Here is a 14,631-nt window from a genome sequence, read left to right as displayed (position 1 = left end):
AATTTCTGCCGCATATGATACTGTTAGGAGAATGAAAAGTCAAGTCACAGACTGGTAGAAAAACTATAAAACACGTATCTGATCTAGGACTTATAGCCAAAATGTGCAAAGGACTCTTAAAATTTAACAATAACAACAGCAACATAAGTTTAAAAGATGAACAAAAGATTTGAAAGACACCTCATCAAAGAAGATATACAGATGTCAAATATGCATACAAAAACACTAACAAATTGCAAGCTAAAACAACGACATATCACCACATATCTATTAGAATGGCTAAAATTCAAAATATTGACAACACCAGAATAGTAGTGCAGCTATGAAACAAGAGGAATTCTCATTCATTTATGATGAGAATGCAAAATGTTACAGTCACATTGAAAGTCAGTTTGGCAGTTTCCTATAAGGCTAAATATAATTTCACCATGCAACCCAGCAATCACACTCCTAGATATTTGTCCAAATGAGTCAAAAAATTATATCCACATTCATGCATATCCATGTACATATTTAGATTTGTTGTATTCATTATTTCCTGACCTTGAAAGCAACCAAGATGTTCTTCAATAAGTAAATGGACAAAAACAGTATGATATATACAATGGAGTATATTCTGTGATAAAAAAGTAAATAATCTATCAAGTTGCAAATATACATGGTAAATCCTTAAATGCATATTGTTATGTAAAAGAAGCCAGTCTGAAAAGATTCCTATTGTATGATTTCAACTCTATGACATTCTGGAAAGGCAAAACTATAGACACAGTGAAACAGTTAATGAAGCACAGGGTTCAAGGGGAGGAAGAGTTGAATTGATGTAGCAAAGGGCATTTCTAGGGCAGTGAAAGTATTCTGCATGACTTTGTAATGATGGATACATGATATTATACATTAGTAAAAAGCCATGGGACTATAATAAACAAACATAAATTATTATAATATGGAGTTTAATAATTATCAATATTGGTTCATCAATTGTAACTGAATTAATATGAGATATTGTTTCCTGGAGAGGCAAATACGGAAACTCTAATAACTATATATGAAATTTTTCTGTAAACCTGAAACTTCTCTAAAAAATAAAGTCTGTTAAGAGAGTTAGACTTATAAATGAATCTTCTATGACTTGTGTTTGTTAGTCTCTCGGTCATATCTGACTCTTTGTGACCCCATGGACCATAGTCTGCCAGGCTCCTCTGTTCATGGGATTCTCTAGGCAAGAATACTGGAGTATGCTGCCATGCCCTTCTCCAGGGGATCTTCCCCACCCAGGGATCGAATCTGTTGAATCCTAAATGAACCAAAATAAATTAAAATTACTTGGTATTGATTTTGACTTGATTTGCAGACCACTGGATAAGTTGGAGACAAAGATGTTTCACAAACCTTAAGGCTGTGTTTGCTAATCTATATTTCTGGTATTCATCAGATTTTAATTAATGTAAAATGGTTTACATTAAATTTGCTGTTTCTGGTTTTAGTCTCTTTTACAATAAGTACAATGAAATATCAGCATGAACTGTAATAACACAGATGGATACTTTAAATAAGTATTCTGTATAATTTAAAGTGGAAATTTAATTAAATTGGAGGGATTTCAAATGCCTGTACATAATATATTTATGTACTTTAAGATATACTGATATAAAAAAGCATGTAAAACAAATAAATAACATATGTAGTCCTGGAACAAGAATCAGTTTGTGAGTCAAATATTCAGCTAGTAAATAGTTGTTTATACTTTGATAACATCTAATCTCTGAGCCTCATTTCCTGATTTGCAAAATAAGAATATTTATATATATGATTTTTAGTTATCTTTCTGGATTTAATTTTTTTATGTGTGTGTATGTGTATGTATGTGTGTTTATAATATATTATTACTTATTTGCAATAGACATTGAGGTACAGTCACCTTTTATGAAATGATAGGTCTTTCCCGCACTTCATGGTATCTAATTATGCAAAGGGAAATTGCCAGAGTGACATAATAGTCTACTTATTTATTTTATATGCCTTTCTTGGGAATTATTATGCAGTTATTGTTTGAGATTTTGGCACAAGGGATTTCTCATTAGTTTCATATTCAGTATGTTTATGGTGGTTTTAAATAGTAAGAGACAGTTGGTTTATATCTTACTAGCTATGGAAAAAACATTATAAGTATTCTGAAGTAAACATTAACACTTGTCCTTGACTCTAAAACTTGACCTAGTGAAGGGTCTGGTCCTTTAACGACAAAGCACAGAATACTGGCTTACCTCTGTTCTTCAATTACATTAAATGATTCCCCTGAGTTTTCAATGAAAAGAAAAACACCTTCTATGTTTTGGTGCAAAATGCACATTTAATTGGCTCCCTGACAGATGCTAAATTTTAACTTCTTGAAAAATAAACATTTGACCATACTACACAGATTTTGATACTGTGCATCTTTTGGGATCCAGAACATCTGCGGAATTGGGTAGGTTATTAACCTTTCTCATCACAGCTATTATTCCTTTATCCAATGCATTGTGTATAAGTTCCTCACTTTGATAGGATATTTAAATCACTTCTTATACATTCACATTTTAGTACATGGGTTTCTCACTCGATCTCATTCCTCCCTTTTGTGTTCCTCCTACACTTTTTTCAACCTACTTGAGCCAACACAGCCCAAGTTACAGACTTACAGGTTCATGGTACATCATTTTCACCACTGCCTTGATGGGACACCTCTCAACTTCTTTGCCTTATTCCCCTCCCTTTGTTACTATTTACTCTACTATCTCTTATCTTTTAACTCATCTCAGAACTGTTTTCCTTGGTTCCAGGAATCTGGATTACTAAACGTTCTAAAAAGGACACCAAAGTGTATTGATAATTTTTAAGAACATGCAGTCACTCAATTTACACAGACTCATTTAATTTGGCAAGTCATATACTTCTTCTTCAGTTCTGTTCAGTTCAGTCACTCAGTCATGTCTGACTCTTTGAGACCCCATGAATCACAGCACGCCAGGCCTCCCTGTCCATTACCAACTCCCGGAGTTCACCAAAACTCATGTGATGCCACCCAGCCATCTCATCCTTGTCCTTAATTATCCCCAATTCACACTCTATTCCTTTTCTTCTATGAGCTCTCACTTCTTACAGTCTAGCTTCCCGGATGTCAGTGCAACACTATCTTCACACACAAACACAAATACTCACAAATAACAAAGGGGAAAGAAAATTTTGTCATCATTGAGTATGATCACATAAGGATTCGTCTCACAATAACTCTGATTGAGAATCAGTTCAGATTTCCTTAACTGCATGACTGCTTTAATTTCAGAGATGTGAAATTCAATGCGTCAAAACTGAAAATTTTTATCTTCAAATAATCCTCCTCCTGATGTAATTAAGCAAAAAGAATGTTATATCTACATAAGTCATCTGATCTGAATAGATTTGCTTTACTTATTTCCTAACTTTTGAGGAGATAGACAACTTGCTTCAATTTTAGTGTTTCTAAAACTTTTTGAGCTATTTTGATTTGTTGGTTGTTTTTTGTTTTATTTTTGTGCTGAGCTTTGATAGGATCATTTTCCTCCAAAGGTAATAGAGGCTTCAGGAAAAAAAGTCAACAGGCAAACAAACATAAAAGACAAGCTTCTTAAAATCAAAATGTATTCAATCTGGATTGTATTAACTTGAAAAGAAATGCTATTTCTGATATTTTAATTAAGAATAGAATTATATTCTGGAGAAGGCAATGGCACCCCACTCCAGTACTCTTGCCTGGAAAATCCCACGGACCGAGGAGCCTGGTAGGCTGTAGTCCATGGGGTCGTGAAGAGTCAGGTACGACTGAGCGACTTCACTTTCACTTTTCACTTTCATGCATTGGAGGAGGAAATGGCAACCCATTCCAGTGTTCTTGCCTGGAGAATCCCAGGGACAGAGGAACCTAGTGGGCTGCCGTCTGTGGGGTCACATAGAGTCGGACACGACTGAAGCGACTTAGCAGCAGCAGCAGAATTATATTCTAGTTTGTGAAGAAGATAATCTGTCCCTGGAATTTAATAATTTAATTAATCACTAACAAAATCATTTCTCCTATGTAAATACACTTTATACATTAAATGCACATTCAGCAAGCAATATAAAAATTGAATTATTAGGGAATATAAAACAATCTATATTCATTGGCAGAACAGAATGTACTTACTTAAACTGTAATAGTCTCTTTTTAGTTAAAACATTTAAAAGGTAGCCTTTCCATTATATAGTATTTTTTAATTAAAAGAAGCCTGTGATATGTAGCAAGCTCCCCAGATGTGGACAAGATCACTTTCAGGTAATATATTCTCAGAAAGGAGTTTTGTGATATGACTAAACTATATGTTGGTCTTTTTTCAGGATCAAAATTGTTACATAGAATACACTGTTTTATAAGAGAACAGAGATAGAGTGAAGTATAAATGTAGATTGAACTACCTGCTGAAAAATAATAACAGAAACTCTTAATCCTAAAAAGTATGATGGAACATGGATTGATGGGGGAACTCTGCATTGTGGAAAATGGAATAACGTGTTATGAGAAACAGTTCTGTTGAGTCTCGAGGTCCCTGAGAAGACTAGTCCAGTGAAAAGCCAGTGGGTCTAACTTAGGAAAAAGAAGATTATAAAATTGTTTAATTACCAACATTTGTGTAGTACTTTTGTTTCAAAGTGTTTTCCTTGTATTTATCACAGTTGATTCTCAAACTAACTCTGTACAGTTGGCATAGTACTGAGCATTGTTCTAATTTGGATAAAAACTATATGAGAGATTGAGTCTTATTAGCAAATTCACTTTGCTATGTATATAACACATTGATATAACTAAATCTTACAAACAAATGTGAGGAGTTTGAAAAATTTTCTGAAAACACTGTTGTGGAAAGACAAATATATGCTTGTACTCAAATCACAAAAATTATAATTGGCTAACAGCATTACTGCAATTTCAAATGCAATTTTTTAATCCAACATTAAATTTAGGTTTAAATATAACCCTACTTCTTAGAGATATGACATGTAATTTATTTCATTAAAAATAATAAAACTAAAATCTCTTAAACATTTTACATTTAAATTTACTTAAAATGGGATCCTTTTTTTTCCTTTTTTGGTTTTCTACACAAGTGAGCTTTATGATTTTACTTTCATATATACCTGTTGGAAGAAAAGAAAAATAATTCAGCCAAGTAATCCACAATTTTCCTAAAAAATTTGATCAGAGAATTCATGTTATAATAGCCAATAATATAAATAGCATAAAGGTCTTGGGAAGTCCCTCTGTAACCACCTAAATTTTAATTTGATTTTTAAACCGAATCTGAACTGAGTTTGAAAATTGTTATCACTCTCATATTCTTATATGCATGGGTGCATGCTCAGTCCTTTCAATCATGTCGAACTCTTTGTGACCCCATTAAGACTCCTCTGTCCATGGGATTTCCCAGTTACAGTCTTATATACCCACATACAAATACATTTTTGTAATACCTATTTAATGATAAATGATTTTGAAAATAACATATAGAAAGCCAGCCAAAGGAAAATAAAATTGGTACCATGAAGATCAAAAGAGTATATGTGAAATGACTTTTTGAGTGGACATGCCTATTTGAGTAATATAAACTGTTTACTAAAATTGTTTACTACTTAGATGTAAATATATGAATAAAATATTTCAAGTTTTAAACAATTAAATTTACTTTCTGATGAGATTTTTTTTCCAAAGGCAAATTGGTTGATATGAAAAGCAAACTCTACAAATAGGTCAAATAGGTTCCTATAAATCATGAAGGTATTTAAAGTTCATGGATAGCACTATCTGATCATTCTTTGGTGATTTTCTTTATCTGTGTTCAGCATAATCTGTAATATAAAAGTGTCTTATACCATGCTAAAAAGTAAACTACTCTTTTAAAGAATATGTATGTGTGTGTGTGTATATATATATATATAAAATCTCATCAGAAAGTAAATTTAATTGTTTATATATATATATCCATTATCTACCTTAAATACATAATATCTACCTTAATATATCTACAATATACTTAAAATTCTACTTAATAATCTACCATAATATCTACCTTAATTATCTAACTTAAAAACATAATAAATCAAAAAAAACTAAGAACTATCATTGGTGATAAATTAACTCTGGGCTTCCCTTGTGCTCAGCTGGTAAAGAATTTGCCTGCAATGTGAGAGACGTGGGTTCGATCCCTCCATTGGGAATATCCCCTGGATAAGGGAAATGCTACCCACTCCAGTATTCTGGCCTGGAGAATTCCATGGACAGTATAGTCCATGGGTCGCAAAGAGCTGGACATAACTGAGCGACTTTCACTTTCATGTTCAAATTAACTATACTACTGACTTTATTCTGATTTCTCCAAGTTTTCCATGTTCTTTTTCTGTTCCAGGACTCAATCTTGGGTTTTCACTTGTATTTAGTTTTCCTGTTCCCCTGATGTTGTTGAGTAACTAAGCCGTGTCTGACTCTTTGCGACCCCAAGGACTGCATCACGTCGGGCTCCACGGTCCTCTCAAATCTTCTCCAGCAGCACAATTTGAAAACCTCAATTCTTTGGCTCTCAACCTTCTTCATGATCCAGCTCTCATGACTGTACATGACTATTGGAAAAACCACAGCTTTGACTATACAGACCTTTGTAAGCAATATGATATCTCTGCTTTTTAATATTCTGTCTAGATTTGTCATAGCCGTCCTTCCAAGAAGCAAGCATCTTTTAATATCATGGCTGCAGTCACCATCCACAGTGATTTTGGAGTCCCCTAAAATAAATTTGTCATTACTTCCACTTTTTCCCCTTCTATGTGCCATGATAGAAGGGGGAAAAAGTGGAAGCAATGAAGAATTTATTTATTCAACTCCTAAAAGATGATGCTGTGAAAGTGTTGCACTCAATATGCCAGCAAATTTGGAAAACTCAGCAGTGGCCACAGGACTGGAAAAGCCCAGTATTCATTCCCATCACAAAGAAAGGCAATGCCAAAGAATGCTCAAACTACTGCACAATTGCACTCATCTCACACGCTAGTAAAGTAATGCTCAAAAATTTCCAAGCCAGGCTTCAGCAGTACATGAACCATGAACTTCCAGATGTTCAAGCTGTTTTTAGAAAAGGCAGAGGAACCAGAGACCAAATTGCCAACATCCGCTGAATCATGGAAAAAGCAAGAGAGATTCAGAAAAACACCTATTTCTGCTTTATTGACTATGCCTAAGCCTTTGACTGTGTGGATCACAATAAACTATGGATAATTCTGAAAGAGATGGGAATACCAGACCACCTGACCTGCCTCTAGAGAAACCTGTATGCAGGTCAGGAAGCAACAATTAGAACTGGACATGGAACAACAGACTGATTCTAAATTGGGAGAGGAGTACATCAAGGCTGTATATTGTCACCCTACTTATTTAACTTATATGCAGAGTACATCATGAGAAAGACTGGGCTGTAGGAAGCACAAGCTGGAATCAAGATTGCCGGGAGAAATATCAATAACCTCAGATATGCAGACGACACCACCCTTATGGCAGAAAGTGAAGAGGAACTCAAAAGCCTCTTGATGAAAGTGAAAGTGGAGAGTGAAAAAGTTGGCTTAAAGCTCAACATTCAGAAAACGAAGATCATGGCATCCAGTCCCACCACTTTATGGGAAATAGATGGGGAAACAGTGGAAACAGTGTCAGACTTTATTTTTCTGGGCTCCAAAATCACTACAGATAGTGACTGCAGCCATGAAATTAAAAGATGCTTACTCCTTGGAAGAAAAGTTATGACCAACCTAGGAGCATATTCAAAAGCAGAGACATTACTTTGCCAACAAAAGTCCGTCTAGTCAAAGCTATGGTTTTTCCTGTGGTCATGTATGGATGTGAGAGCTGGACTGTGAAGAAGGCTGAGCGCCAAAGAATTGATGCTTTTGAACTGTGGTGTTGGAGAAGACTCTTGAGAGTCCCTGGGACTGCAAGGAGATCCAACCAGTCCATTTTGAAGGAGATCAGCCCTGGGATTTCTTTAGAAGGAATGATGCTGAAGCTGAAACTCCAGCACTTTGGCTGCCTCATGAGAAGAGTTGACTCACTGGAAAAGACTCTGATGCTGGGAGGGATTGGGGGCAGGAGGAGAAGGGGACGACAGAGGATGAGAGGGCTGGATGGCATCACTGACTCGATGGACGTGAGTCTCAGTGAACTCTGCGAGTTGGTGATGGACAGGGAGGCCTGGCGTGCTGCAATTCATGGGGTCGCAAAGAGTCGGACACGACTGAGCGACTGATCTGATCTGATCTGATTGTAATTCTAGTGATAATATCATCATGTGGGAATTTCACATGATGTTATTGCTCCTGTATATGACACTTACTTGAGATTAATCAGGTAAAAAGTATATGCTTCTACCAATGCCTTAACTTATTGTTTAGAAACTCAATATTTGGCTCACAATTCTCCTCACAACCTTTTTATTGCATTGGAATTTCAGAATATGCTTTTGAAAGGAGCATAAATGTTCACTTGTAATAAATACTTAGTCTTGGGAAAAGTACAAAAAAAGGAAAAAAAAAAAAAAAGGACAATCACATCTGCTCCTCTGATTCAAGTATGTTTTATGGAATTTAAACAGAAAGTCATTAAAGGTGTCAATTTTCGTATCAGCCACAAATTCATAATACAACAGAAAATGAGACTCAAAATTTATTTTTTAAAAACGGTGGCCTTAAAACTCCTCTGAATAATGCCAAAGAAAGATATACTTTAAGAACTTTTAACTGAAATTTACTTAGAAAGGCAGGAGTAACTGTAGCTAACCTTCGAATGATCAGAACTTATGGTTCAACAAACTGTCCCAAAGCCAGCCAAACAGGGAGTTTCCACAAACCCAACCTCACAATTTGCCAACGGATTCTGCTGTTTAAAAATACATACAGGACTTCCAAAAAGAGAAATAGGAAAACTCTATTTATAAGAATTATCCTCATATCATCATTTTAAGCCTGATGACGCATGGCTGTAGGAATCTTATTTTGGATATAGAAGCTTCCTGATTCCATACTTGGAAAAGGAGCTGCCCTCCAAATTCAAGAAGGAATTTAGGACTCAATGGTCGGCCAAGATCAATAAAAATCTCAGAGAATCTCAAGATTAATGAAAGAAACATCATTTTCAAGCATTTCAGTAGTAAAAAATTAAAACTATCATATCCAAAACTATAGCAGGAGAATTTCATAGGCAGCCAATATTTTGAAAGTGTCTTAAATGACAATATTGTACTGAGTCTTCTTTATGTGGACTTTTTTAGAGGTCTAGTTTGAAACGCATTTGCAAAATATAAAAATGTACTTGCAATAACAACAGCAAGTAAATTTAGTTATATTATATTTGACACAAAATGTCAACAATGGAAGAAATTATGGAACTAGTGGGAGTATAATTTAGGGACATTCAAGCTTAATTGAAAAGATTCATGTTTATGCCTGACTTTGAAGAGGCTATCTTGGTTGTATTTTGCATAGCAAAATAAAATTGAAATATAAAAAGAATATTATAGGCTCCTTATGTATAACCTTAGAGAGAACTTCAAAATCTTATTGGCCTTATTTCATACTCTAGCCACTGCAATGGTAATAGCTGATGTACATTTTGACCAGCTTCATGAAGATATAACCGATAGTACCTCACCCTTGCATCCTGCCAGGGACTTTCCCTGAAACTACAGAAGGGGAACACATGAGAAATTGCTCATCATGCGCATATGTTCAAATCAGAAATATGCAGTAATCAAAGTCCGTGGGGTCATCTTCAGCCCTTAGGTATGAGAATGAAAAGATGAATATATCCTCACTTTGGACCCTCCGGTGCACAGTTCTGAGATGTTTTGGCTCTTAGAACATCCTCAGGACATAAAACAGAGTTGCCTGTAGCACTGAAGTGAAACTGTTAGTCACTCAGTCGTGTCTGACTCTTTCTGACCCCATGGACTATAGCCGGCCAGATTCCAGCTACAGTTCATGGATTCTTCAGACAAGAATACTGGAGTGGGTTCCATGCCCTCCTCCAGGCGATCTTCCCAACCCAGGGATGAAACTTGGGTCTCCCATATTGCAGGCAGGCTTCTTACTGTCTGAGTTACCAGGAAAGCTACTTGTCAAATCCATATAATATCCTTATGTTGCCTTTTTCACCTTTCTCATTTTCACTCCCCATGGCTTGCACTCCTGCTCCCTGAGATTATATTTTCTCAAGATTTTCTTTGAGAAAAATTTAGGCTGAGACAAGTACTATTTCTGTTCTTTGTGTCTTAGGTGGGGTGGGGAGGAAATCAGAGTCTTTCAGATCTTTCATTATGTGCTGACCTTAAACAAATTATCAAGTTACTCAGCAGCAAACACGAAAGAGAATCAGATTCCAAATTGAAACACACTAGTTCTATTTACTTTATAATACAAATTTCATGTTACCATAAAATGAAAGCCCAAGTATAAATTTAGAAATTGTTAAAGTTCTCCCTTAATTGCTTTATGTTGAATTCTAAATCTCTGTAAAGAGAGATTCACTGGTAAAACTATGTAATGTACAAAAGTACTGATTATTTTCTTTTAAATGAGATTTATACTACATTCTCTTTAAAATAAATTTATATCAGATTGTTTTTAAATGGCAACTGTTTAGAGTATTAAAAGACTTGGTTATTAAAATACCCATTTTTAGCCGATGTTTTTAAAAATACATCCTTCGTACAAAGCAATGAATTTCTTGTCTGCCTTATAACAGCATCATTAATCCACAGAAAAGTTTCTTCCCTATCACATTAAGATTATTCATTTAGACAGCTATAAACATGTTTGACATGTTTACTTATTGTGAAACATCATGAATTTTTTCGTTGTAAAATACAGCCACTTTGAGTAAATAGTATAAAAGTTATAAATTAAGGCACCAGATAGTGGGAATTTTAATAATGAAAATGAGATATTCTACATCTTCACATTTTCATAAAATTATTTTAGGTTTTGGTCTCACTGTTGCAACCAATTTTTAATAAAGTTACTATGGACACAGTTACTACTTTTTATTGATTATAAAGGGTTGGCAGTCTTTTACAACGTAATTGCCAGTAAAATTTTCTCTGGTGCGATTGTGTGTATTAAATGCTAGCTTAATATACACATGGGAAAAAGGGAAAAGACAAAACTTGTTGATCTGTATCATTAATTTTCATAATCTTTCTTTCTCCCCAGTATATCAATACTAAAGGCACTGGAAAACCTTAGGGGAAAATTTTATTCACCAATAGAAGATCTTCTCTATATAAATAGCATTTCAATGATGATCAAAGGAAAGCTTAGGAGAATGGGAAAAATACATAACCACTTGTGCATACTACTTGGAAAGACACACAAAGTAATTGATTTCTGTCCAATCAATTTGCATTTCAAATTAAATATTTAAGAAATACATCAACATGAGTCTTAATCAGCACACAGATCTATTGTGAAATATTCAATATATCATGGTAGCCATGCTCTCAGTAGAAAAAAAATAATTTTACCTATCAATGAACTGCATAATTATTTTCTTTTCCAGCATTTTCTGTTGCCAAAGACAACACAGTAATAGACATACTTTGCTGTAGTAAGACTCTCCTTTTACTGGAATGGACAGCATCATCTTAAGCTCACAGGACATATTTTGCCCAAATAGACTGTATATGTATCTGAGGAATTATTTGTAGTAAAATCATCTATTTATACATCTTAGGATATGCTTCTTCCCTGGAAATTCATGTATATATTGTGGTGGAATTTCTAAAAGAAGTGTCTTTTATTTAAATTCAAAGTATTTAAGAATAAGGGAACAAATGAAAAAGAAAACTCTGAAAGCAGAATAAATTATGCTCAAGTTTTTATGTTTAATTAGTCATATAATATTATATTATATCAAGCAGATAAGAAAGACCAACATAAGATCTTTCAAGTGCTCTATCAAGTCTTAATTGCACTTATGTTGAAGAAATAACCTGTAAATGTGTAATAAGGAGGGAAAAAAATGTCAGCAGTTACAAGGATGAAGATTGAGTCAAGTATTTCTTCTTTGAAACTTTTTTAAAAAATGACATTTATTTTTAATTCATACTGTTGAAAATAATTTTATATCACTTTCCCCCCCACACTTTTCAGTAGTCCATAAAGTATAATTAAATTTTATTTTTATCTTTTTCTTTGCATTTTGTTCTTCTTTCTATTCGTTTCAGTTAGTCACTCAGTCGTGTTTGACTCTTTGAAATCCCATGGACTGTAGCCTCTCAGGCTCCTCTGTTCATGGAATTCTCCAAGCAAGAATACTGGAGTGGGTAGCCATTCCCTCTTCCAAGGGAGCTTCCCAGCACAGGGATTGAACCTAGTCTCCTGCATTGCAGGCAGATTCTTTACTGTATGAGCCAGCAGGGAAGAGGACTTTGGTTTCACATATGCATATTTCCTTTGTATTTTAATATATGTCCTCTAATAAGGTACTCTAATAATACTTGGCATAAACATAGGAACAAAATGAAGATAATTTTCCTGTTTTGTAAAATACAGAAGATTGGATAAATACCCTGGATGATATTTACATTAAGCAACTGAAAATTCTTATAACTTTTTTATATCTTATATTCTATGAAATTTTCATTTTAAATGCATTGTCAAGTTACCAAGAATACAGGGGAATAGCAAAAGCCAAACAAAGTTAAAAAGGGGATCTTTTGGAGGAAGCAAATTCAAAATTCAGAAGTTGACTTCTCATCCAGAGGGTTTCTGCTAAAACATGGTCACCTGAAATTTTTCAGTCTGAGAGGTTTATGAGGAGTGAGAAGAAGTTGGGGAAATAAATAGCAAGAAATAATGTCTAGAGTTTTCCCAGGGTTCAATAACTAATAGAATCCCCTGATATATAGATTGGACCACAAAGGCCAGGAAATAGTTTCATTCCATAGGAGAGACAGCAATGGATTTTGACAGTCTCACATGAATTGGGGTTTTTTAAAGGGTAAAATAAATCCACCCTAAAGATTATAATCACAAAACAGACCTCATCTAACCATGGTAACAAATTTCACAAAATCTATGTTGTTTCTTCAAGTCTATAACAAATATTTCCCTTTTAAACTGTTCTTAGATTTGTGTAACCCATATGCCAGGTAGAAGCAAAAGTATAACTTTTCTGCATGCGTCAAAGATTCTCACAGGTAGAATAAAGTGCAAAAAGCAAGTCACAACACATACACAAAACCAAGGTACACAAAGCCAAGAAATATCAGGCAGCAAATTCAGACTTGCAGAGATGTAAGAATTATAAAACAATTATTAAATAACAGAGGCTTAAGAAGAAAGCATGGAATAAACAGAGCTTCCCTGTTGGCTCCCAGGTGGCGCTGGTAGTAAAGAACCCGCCTGCCAATGCAGGAGATGTAAAAGATGCGGGTTCCATCCCTGGGTCTGGAAGATTCCCCTTGAGAAGGCAATGGCAATCCACTCCAGTATTCTTGCCTGGAGAATCCCATGGAGAGAGAAGCCTGGCAGGCTACAGTCCGTGGGATCGCAAAAAGTTAGACAGGACTGAAGAGACTGAGCATGCAGGCTCAGTGGTAAGGAATCCACCTGCCGGTGCAGGAGACACAGCTTTGATCCCTGGATCAAGAAGGTCCCCTGGAGAAAGAAATGACAACCCAGTCTCACATTTTTGCCTGGAAAATCCCATGGATAGAAGAGTCTAGCAGGCTACAATCAATGAGGTCACAAAAGAGTCAGACACAACTTAGTGACTAAACAACAACAATGAAATAAGGAAAGGATAGTTAACCCAGAAAGAAACCCACACACGTGTGGCCAATTAATATGTGACCAATGAGGCAGGACTATAACAGGGAGGAGAGACAGTCTCTTCAAAAAATTCTGCTGGGAAAACTGGACAGCTTCACAGTGGGAAAAAAAAAAAAGTGAAATTTGAACATTTTTTAACACCATGTAAAAAAATAAACTCAAAATATATTAAAGATCTAACCATAAGATTGGACACTGTAAAACTCTTAGAGGAAAACAGGCAGAACATACTCTGATGTAAATTGCAGTGATATATTTTACAATCCATCTCCCAGAGTAATGGAAATAAATACAAAAAATAAACAAATAGGATTTAATTAAACTCAAAAACTTTAGCCTAGCAAAAGAAACCATAAACAAAATGAGAAGACATCACACAGAATGAGAGAAAATATTTGTAAACAATGCTACTGACAAAGGATTAATCTCCAAAATTTGCAAACAGCTCATGTAGCTTCATATATAAAGCTACATAAATAAACAAACAAGCCAATCAAAAAATGGGCAGAAGACCTAATGAGGCATTTCTCCAAAGACATACAGACAGCCAAGAGACACAGGAAAAGACACTCAACATCATCAGTTATTGGAGAAATGCAAATCAAAACTACAAAGGGACTTCATCTCTTACTAGTCAGAGTGGCCACCACATGAAAATTTGCAAACAATAAATGTTGGACAGGGTATGGAGAAAACGAAATTCTCCTAAAATGT

The sequence above is a fragment of the Bos grunniens genome, chromosome 5, assembly GCF_055505025.1.
Source record: "Bos grunniens cultivar Pamir isolate PY7600 chromosome 5, Bosgru_T2T1.0, whole genome shotgun sequence".
In the NCBI taxonomy this organism is placed as follows: Eukaryota; Metazoa; Chordata; class Mammalia; order Artiodactyla; family Bovidae; genus Bos; species Bos grunniens.
Note: the sequence above shows the minus strand (reverse complement) of the source record.